The sequence below is a fragment of the Arachis ipaensis genome, chromosome B4, assembly GCF_059453495.1.
Source record: "Arachis ipaensis isolate K30076 ecotype BB chromosome B4, ASM5945349v1, whole genome shotgun sequence".
In the NCBI taxonomy this organism is placed as follows: Eukaryota; Viridiplantae; Streptophyta; class Magnoliopsida; order Fabales; family Fabaceae; genus Arachis; species Arachis ipaensis.
Window position 1 is genome coordinate 8411901 of NC_142439.1, and position 11003 is coordinate 8422903.

The 11003-nt window shown below is 35.4% G+C and overlaps 1 long non-coding RNA gene and 1 pseudogene across 1 annotated transcript; one reads left to right on the top strand and one right to left on the bottom strand.

Moving 5' to 3' along the window:
* The first annotated feature begins 390 nt into the window (after positions 1-390).
* On the top strand, positions 391-2261 carry LOC148566602 (uncharacterized; annotated as a pseudogene).
* A 4579-nt stretch (positions 2262-6840) lies between these two features.
* LOC107638734 (uncharacterized) lies at positions 6841-7401 on the bottom strand. Its single transcript, XR_001619847.3, has 2 exons — positions 7251-7401; positions 6841-7129 (listed from the first exon to the last, which is right to left on the bottom strand). It is a non-coding gene; the product is annotated as an uncharacterized LOC107638734 (long non-coding RNA).
* Positions 7402-11003: the final 3602 nt, after the last annotated feature.

The window sequence follows — 11003 nt, forward strand, 5'->3', positions numbered from 1 at the left end:
ATGCTTAAAAAGTAACTTAGTTCTCCAAGATCTTTTAGAGTAAAGATTGAATTTAGTTGTTTAATCATAGTATCAATTTCAAAGGTATCATTTCCGATAATAATGATATCATCAACATAGCATATAGGATCTAGATAACCTAAGTAGGAGATTGTTTAATGAACAATGATGTATTAGACTAAGCATGTGTAAAATCAAACTGAGATAAGATACTATATAACTTAAGAAACCACTCTCTTAGAACTTGTTTCAGACCATAAAAAGACCTATTTAGTTTCCAACATTCAATTTGAGCATTAATTTCAAAACCTTTAATTTGGACTATTTCATATAAATAATTTGTAATATCACTTTATGTATACAATTATCTAATTGTTTACTTTAGGAGTGATGAGTGACCTTGCGAGCTATGCAAGGGTTTCAACACAAGTTCATGACCTAAAACAACGTAGTACAAAGAAAGTCAAAGATCGAGAGGAGATTAATCTGAATAGAAAAGAAGATAGTATAGAGATGGTTGCGGATAATTTAGCTGGATCTACTATTCCGCAGAAAATATCGTATAAAGAAACATTACTTTCCTCTCCTGGGGATGCATGGGAGGGGAATATCGTGGAAGTGGCGGAGGAGGAACCTAACCCTGAGGATCGATGGTACATAGATATGGAGGCACAGGAAAAAGAAAATAAAGCCTTTGATCCTTGTCCGACCATTCCGGTATCAAAAGATGAGTTCGATGAATGGTGCAAGTCATGGCATGCTGCTTTAATTGTCAAAGTTTTGGACAAAAGAGTCGGCCTGGGATTCTTGGAACAACGTCTAAATAGGGATTGGGCTAAGAAAGGTAAGATCAATGTTATTGATATAGATCGTGACTATTTTCTGGTTCATTTTTCATATGAGAAGGACTACTCACACGCTCTCTTGGATGGACCATGGATGATCGCAGGGCATTATCTCATTGTTCAGAGGTAGAGACCATTTTTCTGACATTGGAGAGTGCGGTTAAGAATATTGCGGCATGGGTCTGTATTTCGAATCTTCCTATAGAGCTGTATAATCATCGGTTTCTATGGCGAGTTGGATCAGCTATTGGAACCATGCTAAAAATTGATCGAGCTACCTCCATTCACTCGAGAGGAAAGTTTGCCAGAATTTGTGTTGAGATTGACTTGACAAAAAAATTAGTTCCGAGAATCTCAGTTTTGGGAAGCACTCTTAATATTGAGTATGAAGGACTTCATCTCATTTGCTTTCAGTGTGAAAAATATGGACATCGTAGTGATTAGTGTAGCGAAGTCGCTGTACATGTGGAAGGCTCACCGAAGGCTGGGAATGTCGAAACGCCGGTCGAGGAGAAGGAGGGTCAGCCGGAGGGCTCAATCACGGGAGATCTTACTATCCAGAGCAAGTGCGCGAATCAAGGGGTTAATTGCGTTGATCAGGTTCCTCCTGATTTTGGTCCCTGGATGATGGTCAGACTATCACTAAGGAAAAAAAAAACAAGAAAGATATAATCCTGGTAATAAAAGCACATTTAATACTAATGGGCCCCATAATAATGAAAAGGAAAATAGGGGGATATGAATCAAGGTTCTGAGGATGAGTCTCGCTTCAATGTCTTGATCGATGGGGTGCGGATACTGCGCAGGATATTTCTCAACACAATGAACTTCCTCCAAAGGCTACCATGCAATCTAGGCCTCCAACAAGTCAAGCCCAAACTATTGTTACTAAACCAATTATGGCCAAAGAAAGGTTTCTCAAAAAAGGAGCAAGCAAAAACCCCCCCAAGCCATTAAAAAAGGCCCAACCACAAGAATAGGCCCAATCCTCCCAAAAAAGGCTTCAAACATAAACAAAAAATTATTGAAAAGGCTCTTTTGGCTCTTGATTCTTCCGCAGCGGTAGTGCCACAAAGCAAGCCTTCCACTTCAAAGGATCCATATAAGGAGGACATGGAGCAAGTCATTATGGCAAACATGAGGGGTATGGTGAAGCAACAGTGGGAAGATTTCAATGCTATGAGAAATGGAAATACTAGCCATGGGAGCAATGAAGCTACAAGATCTTCGGGGATTCGTCACTGTGCTCATCATCCGGACCCAGAAGATAGAGGGAAATCAGTGATTGTGGGACCCGCACCGGAAAAACCACCTGATGCAACTCTATCGTGTGTGACTAGAACAACTGGTAGTCAAAAGAACTCCGTGAATCGGGTTAGCAAAATGGATGGAGCTGATGCCTCAGACCGTGTTTAATTTCTAGCTCTTTGGTTCTTGGTAACCTCCATTTTTTGTTAGTTTCTCATGAATATTCTTACCTGGAACTATTGGGGTGCGGGCGAAAAGACGTTTCCTAACCTTATTAGAGACCTTAAGAGAGATTATGATTTGAATTTTGTCATTCTGTTGGAAACCCATATTAGTGGGGATCGGAGAAGGACCGTCAGAAATAGAATAGGGTTTAATGGCATGTTTGTTGAAGATGCAAGGGGCCAATCTGGGGGTATTTGGTGCTTGTAGAATTCGGATATTTGGGAAGTAGAAATCTTTCGGCACAACTTTCAATTTGTTCACATGAGAATCCAAGTCAGGAACTCACCTCCATGGATGTTGACGGCTATTTATGGTAGTCCTTAGAGATCCTTAAGAAAATAGCTCTAGAAGGATCTCAAAATTCTTAGTGAATCTATGAATCTCCCCTGGTGCATTATTGGGAATTTTAATGCGTATCTGCATGACTTTGAGAGGAAGGGGGTCTCTATTTCTCAGAATAACAGTGCTTGTAGAGACTTTCAAAACTGTGTTTCTAACTGCGGTCTTCTGGATTTGGGCTACTCGGGCTGGCCCTACACTTGGAAGCATGGGAGTTTGTCTGAACGCCTTGATAAAGGTCTCAGAAATATTGAGTGGCAGATTTGCTTCCCTGATGCTGTTATCAAACATCTCCCTATGTTAAAATTTGACCATTCTCCTCTTCTTCTGCAATTTTCTCATTCTGCCCCTCCCAACAAAAGAAGAAGGTCGTTTCATTTTTTTGCTGGCTGGCTATCTCACCCTGATTTTAAGAATTTAGTTCAAAGAAGCTGGAAGTTTGAGGACTCTTGGAATAACTGTATAAATGATTTCAAAATTCTCTCAGAATCTGGAATTCCAATGTGTTTGGTAACATTAATAAAAATAAGTTCAGGATTTTGAGAAGGCTATAGGGCATCACAAATAATCTTAGTAATGGATACAATCGGTTCTTAAAAGATCCGCAAGGAAGACTTTGGGCAGAGTATGAAGAGATTTTGGCATAGAAAGAGCTACTCTGGTTTCAAAAATCTCGGTGTAATTGGATACAATTTGGTGACCGCAACATTAAATACTTCCATGGCACTACTATGGCTAGAAGAAGAAGAAATGAAATTGAGGCGTTGCAAGATGATAATGGAAATTGGATTACAGAGAGTGCTGAACTTGAGATGATGGTAACTCATTCTATGCTAAGTTATACTTGGATGACACTCCTAACTCTCCTTTTGTCATGAACCAAAGATTTCCTGGCCTAAGTAATGATGATATAAATCTGATTGGTGGTCAAGTCTCTGAGTGGGAAATATAGGATGCTATTTTTACTATGGGAAGCTTCAAAGCACCAGGTAAGATGGAATTCATGCTATTTTTTACCAACATAATTAGGATAAGATTGGTGCTGAGTTGTGTAGGCTCGTGCAGAATATCTTTAGTAATCCTTATAAGGTGAAAGAGATAAATGAAACTCTCATTGTTTTGATTCCTAAAGTGGAGCCCTCTACTACTTTAAAACAAATGCGACCGATTAGTTTGTGCAACGTTTCATATAAAGTTATCACAAAGATTCTTGCCAAGCGGTTGAGATATATTATGGAGAAGCTTGTCAAGCTGACGCAATGCAGTTTTGTACCTGGCAGGCACAGCTCTGATACATCACTCAGGAGGTCATTCACTCCATGCGAAGCAAAAAGGGTGTTAAAGGCTGGATGGCCATTAAGATTGATTTGGAAAAAGCTTATGACAGATTGAAATGGAATTTTATTAATAATACTCTTGATGATATTGGGATCCCATCTCACATCTCTAATCTCATATGTACGTGTATCTCTTCAGCCAGAATGAGAATGCTTTGGAATGGAGAGGCTTTAGATGAATTTACTCCTTCTAGAGAAATTCGTCAAGGTGATCCTATTTCACCTTATATTTTTGTTCTGTGCATGGAACGTCTCTCTTAGCTCATATCAGAAGCGGTCAACCTGGGTTACTGGAAACCCATCAGACTTAATAGGGGTGGTCCTGAGCTCTCTCACCTCTGTTTCGCCGATGACTTTATTCTCTTTGCTGAAGCCAGTTTGGAGTAGGCCTGGATAATTGATAGAGTTCTTGGTGCCTTTTGTGAAAGTTCCGGTCAGAAAGTTAGTAATGAAATGACTAGAATCTTCTTCTCCAATAACGTGGGGCATCATATAAGAAATGAGATTAGTGAAGCGTTACATTTTCAGAGGACAAATGATCTCGAAAAGTACCTTGGAGTTCTCCTTCTCCACTCTAGGGTAATGCGGAGCACTTACAACGGAATCATAAGCAAATTAAATACAAGACTCAGCAATTGGAAAGCTACATCATTATTTTTGGTGGAGAAAAATACCTTGGTAAAATCTGTCCTCTCTGCTTTATCTAGTTATACTATGCAAACTGCTTATTTACCTGTTTCTACTTGTAATATGATTGATTTTTTTAAATGCAAAAATTTTCTCTGAGGTGACACTAATCAGACAAAGAAAGTCCACTTTCTGAGCTGGCATAATGTCTGTAAACCCAAAAATGCAGGTGGTCTTGGTATCCGACATGCCAAAGACCTTAACCATGCATTTATGATGAAGATTGGATAGGGGCTGGTCGACAAAAGAGATTATCTTTGGGCCAGAGTTCTAAGGTCTAAATACCGGTGTGGGACTGATATTTTTCTTAATGTTAGAAGGATAAATAATGCTTCTAATTTGTGGAAAGGAGTCTGCCGTGCTTGGAAAGATGTTGAGAGCAATGCCATATGGAGGATAGGTGATGGATCTAAAATTAAATTTTGGAGTCATCAATGGATTCCAAAATTTGGAACTCTAGACCAACATGCTACCTAGGTAAAATATAGCAATTATTCACCTAATTCTCTAAATGATTTCCTCTCTGTTTCAGGGTATTGGGATGATAGGAAGCTTAGAGAATGGCTCCCGGATGAGGTTGTCCAACGAGTCTTAGTAATGGCTCCACCATCACCTTGGAAGAATGAGGATCAGATTGCTTGGGCTTTATCATCGGATGGGGCGTTCAACCTGAAGTCTGCTTACCAATCCCTTCACACCAACCAGAACCACTCGGACCAAATCTTCAAGCTTGCGTGGGACTGAAAGGGCCCAGAAAGAATTTGCACCTTTCTTTGGCTTTGTGCAAATGCTCAAAGGTTCAGGAGGCATATGACTTTGAACCCCAGCTGTCCTCGATGTTAGTCGGGTGAGGAATTCACTATCCATGTTCTTCGTGACTGTCCTTTTGCAACTCAAGTTTGGAAGCTTCTAATTCCCGCGAGAGAGGTTGGGGATTTTTTTACCGGAAGTATGAGAGAATGGCTCTCCTCAAATCTCAATAGGAAAACGGAGTGGACTTACTACTTTGGAGTGGGTGCCTCCTCTCTTTGGTGGTTGCGAAATAAAATTGGTCTTTGAAGGCAAGGCCACTGACCCAAGGGTTGCTGTGAGCCACATTAGAGCACGTACAAGGGATATTATTAAAGCCATGAAGAAGACTAACCTTCTAAAGAGGAATCATAATAGTTTGGGAAATCTCATTCGCTGGCACCAACCACAGGAGCACTATGTCAAGATTAATGTTGATGGGTCCTACTTCTCCCAATGTGATAGTGCCTCCTACGGGGGGATCTTCAGAGACCACATGGAAAGGTTTATGAAAGTCTTTTCCTGTAATTTGGGTAATTGTACCATTATGCATGCTGAACTTTGGGGAATTATTAAAGGTCACCAAATAGCAGTTGCTAATGATTTTCAGAATATTATTGTCGAGTCTGACTCTCCAATGGCTCTTTAGGTTATTAAAACAGGATGCCCAAACTCCCACCCTTGTGCAGCTCTTGTGCAAGATATCCTGATCCTAAGCAGGCGTGTGCAAAATATTGATTGAAATCACACCTTAAGAGAGGCCAATGCAGTTGCAGATATAATGGCCAAGAAGGGGCATGATCTCCCCATAGATCTCCACATTTTTTATACACCTACACCTGATATTATTTCAGTTTTAGTTTTTGACATGTATGGTTCTTTTAGGCTTAGAGACTTGTAGTTTTTGCTTGCTGTTTTGGGTTCCTGACCCCGCTATTCCATCAAAATATATATATATATATATATATATATATATATATATATTATCTAATCACTAATTTTTAGACAAAACTAAACTCAGAATTAATCTAATGGTGGTTGATTTTATCACATGACTAAAAACTTTATTAAAATCCATTCTTTCTGATTGAGTGTAGTCTTGAGTCACAAGTTTGATTTTATGTTTTTGGATGGATCCGTTCGTTAGAATTTTTTTTTATTTGAATATTTGAGATATTTTTCGTGACATGATGGAGAGAGTTTGCTATCACCTTTTCATTTTGTAAAATTGCTGGTGAATAATTGCAGCAAACATTATTTGTGTGAGATAAAAATTGCTACAATCTTTTGTGACGAATGTATCTGCCACAAACCTTTTGCGACGGAGCTTATGGAAAATTGAGAGTGAGAGAGAGATTATGAACTATATATTTAGAAAACCAAATGTCACTTTAGTAATTAAAATATCTTCCACATAAAATTATCCATAGCACACTATAGTTTTATTCAGGGAAAAATTATCCAAATAGTTTTGTTTGCTTCCAGCATATATTATATTCACAAAATAAAGAGAAGTACATATATAGAGTCTGCCTCAACCTTCAACCTTCAACCTTCAACCTTGTGATATATTATATGCTTAAGGGCAACATCCATCTTCACAGCATGCTTTTCCACATTGGATCATTGGCTTCCAAATGAACCAGCAACACCTACAACCTTTGAACAAAAATGACAACACATTTTTATTATTATTACTATAATTGTTGCAAGAATTGGAAACTGAAGAGTCAAATAATGAATCCAAATTCATAATTAAGCATATACTTATTGATTTTACCTTGAGGATAATAGACCATATGGTTAGACTTTGGTGGGTGAATTTTGGTATTCCCTTCATCATTTGCATATACAACAACTACTAATGTCACAAGTAAGAGCCATAAGAAAGCAGTGACTAAAGATTCTCTTTTCACCATCATCTCAAATCTCAAAACTTTTACACTTTTTTTTCCTTTGCAAACCAAACCTATTTATAGGGTCTCAATAGGCTAGTTGTTCTTGGGACAAAAAGTAGTGATAAGACCACATTTTGCAACTTGTTTCTTGTCATTCATATATTGAAATTGAATAATGTAGCATACTCTGCACACATGAATTACTGAGAACCATTTGCCCATAACACTCTTGTCCACACCTTTTAGGTCAAAATTATATTTCGGGTTAAAAAATAAACGTCCACGTCTACTATCGACAGTTACGAGTGACTACTGAAATGAAATTGTCTTCATGTAAAAAAGATGATTAAAAAATAATTTAGTTAAATATGTCAAATTATTTAAAAAATTTTATGTAAAGACAAATTCATGTAAGTGATCTTTTTTTTTTTTTAAATCATAGTATCCTTTTGAAGATGTAAACAATTATCCAAAAAATAGTGTTCTACTGTTCTATATATTCCATTCAATGGAGACTGAATATTTGACTACATGGTTAAAGGTTGAGATGAGCTACTACCATGTCACATTATTCTATAACTATCTTTTATGTCATAATTGAGCTAGCCAATATTGACTTCCCCCATATTTTAAGACATTCATATAATCTGTGTGCAAGTCGAATAATTAATGCTTCTTTGGTCTCTCAATAATATAGTTCCATTTTATTTGTTAGTTCATTCATCTCATCAACACTCAAATAATTGATTTTTTATTTCTAGATCAAAAATTAATTCCTCACAAATATAAAAAAAATAATATACTAGTATTGATGGACAATTAGACATAGGGAACATTTGGCGAAAATTTATGTTGGCATTAAATGGGACCGTATTAATTGGGCTTTATGTGATCTAAGAAATTTAACATTGGGCCATAAGTCCATTAACAATTGATCAAAAAAAGAATCAGAATTTTTCTTGAAAGAAAACATATATTAAAAAATTCATGATATTGTCAACAAAAAAAAATGCTTGTATAAGTAAGTCTTAGGGATTCAAATTTCGTCTTATCTATGTAATAATTTATTGGTCAGCGATAAACTTTTAAATGGAATTCCGATGTTCTTGACCTGTCGGGTTGGGAAATACAATAGAAAACAAAAAAAATATATGGTATACTCTAGTATTCGCGACAAATTAATTTTTGGCTTATTGAACGAGAGAATACCGTGAAAAATAAAAAGAGGGTAAATTTTGACAAAATTAAGGATTAACTGTTGGTTTTTAACCGGAATATTTAAATATTTACGCTTAGTGACGTAAAAAAATGACAAAAAAAACAAATGAGAGATACAATATTTGCATGGAATGAGAAATTTTCTTATACTTTATGGTTTTTAGTTTCTTTTCCACTTGGAGTTAGACTAAAATTAAATCTCAAATTTGGTATAGTGTGAGAGCCTACAAGCAAATTGCAATTATAAGCTCTAAATGTTATTGTGACCCTAAGACCCTTCGTGAAGTTGTTGCTTCAATTTTCGTTATGTTCTTATATTCTATTATACTTGATATGATGTTTATTTTATAACAGGTTCATCTTCTGTTTGATGAAATGTCTCACAGGAATGAATCCCTTAGCAGAGATGAACAATAAAGAAAGCAAAGAAGAAGAAAAAGCATTGGTTCAATTATTTATGTAAGGAATCTCATACTTGTGGCCTTTACACCCCTTCTCTTTTCTGCTTTCTTAGACTTTAATTTTTTCCATTACATAATGACATCACTTGCTTATCTTGATAAACTTTTTCATAAGCATGGATCACTCCAATGCAGAATGGTGATTGTATATTATATAATGTATTTATTTAAGAATTTAATTTTAATGCACTGTAGTGTAAAATAATTTTATACGTATATCCAATTACGTAACTATCTCTCAGCAAAATAGCTATTTTTTACATCGATAACGTGAATGGTCATCTAAAAAAATAGATGTGATTGAACGACAACTTAAAACATTTTACGCTGTTAGTGCATAAAAGTAAACTCTTTATTTAATGTTAAAACAATTTTATCTTATTTCCTTTAACAAGTAATATAAAGGGTCTTTCAATTGTTCATCTTAGGATAAACACTTGAACAGCATGGATGAGTCTAATCTAATGCAGAATCATGAATACTAATCATGTGTTTATGTCAACTATTTTGTCTTGTTTACTTTAAACTAGTGGCATAAAGCCATAAACTATCCCAATCACATCACAATGACAAAGCTTGATGATTCAGAAGGGCTTGCTTATCTGTTATCTCTAATGGATTTATATTTGATAATCAAACACATGCACCTATATTGTGATTCAATTACTCTGAATAAAATTACTAGTAAATGTAGTTTGCTACAAACACTTTATAATAGGTTCCTATTTCAGTAAAATATTACTTCTGCAATTTCAATGCAATGAAATAATTAAAAAAAATATCTTAACTCTTTTATTCAATATTTTTAGAACATTTTTTAGCTGAATCCATTAGTTAGGGTTAGTGTTAATCAACATAGTAATCAAGAAAGTGCTTGTGCTTGCTGGTGCCAGCACTGATAACCTTTTTTATTAAATGCAAAGTAAAAGGGATTATTAATTCTCACTAATGACATGGTTGACAAAAATCTTTGCTGTGTTTTGAATTAAATTGTTGATCTTTTGATTGAATGCATGCCACGTCATTAGTATTATTTTCTTTATGTTAACACTTTAGACTTGTAGCCTAATCTATCATAATTGTTATTGCAGAACTAAACATTGTTTTAAAATTGGCTTCTTGTTGTTGTTATTGTGGTTATTTAGATAACCATTTTTCCAGAGGATTCATTGAAACATTCAGTTACTCTTTAGCATATGTTGGGTAATTTAGGCAGCACATACATATAATTAATTTTATTTCTTCTTGTGGTCTAAATAAAAATAAAGTGGAATTAGCCCTTGCTATATTTCTATCTAATCTTATAAACTTCATATACACATAGTGATATATTGTAGTTTTAGATGGAAATAAATTTGCTATAGGGAAAGCTAAATGTGACAGAAGATTAGGAATTCAATATTCATGGTGGTTGATAAGACTTTGATATCATGTTGAAAATTTTTATAAGTCAAATTAATCCTTTTGTTATTTTAAAGAGAGATAAATTTGTCATATAATTATATTTTTGCAAATAATTTATTCATCTAATACACATATTAAAAATTTGATTGAAAATGATGTATGAGCCAATATGTCTAATAGATATAATTTTTGAACATTTATAATAAATAAATATCTATTGAAGATTAACATGTCCCATTTAAAATTCCTTGGGATAAGAGATGTGTATTTTGTTAATTATTTCATTATGACTAATGAGTAGGCAATGATGCACCCGAGAGATTAAGAATCAAATTTTGGAAAGAAAAACCCAAGACAACGAGACCCTTGACAAAAAAAAAAATCCAACCCGGTCTCTGACAATAACTTCGAAAGAACAACGAGGTTCTTGTGCAAAAAAAAAAGTCAATATTTTTTTTTTAGCACAGGGGCTAATCAGTCCCAAAAAAAAATCAAGGATCGGATTGAGTGTTTTTTTTTCTTGGAGGTCTCGTTGTTCTTTCGAGATAATTG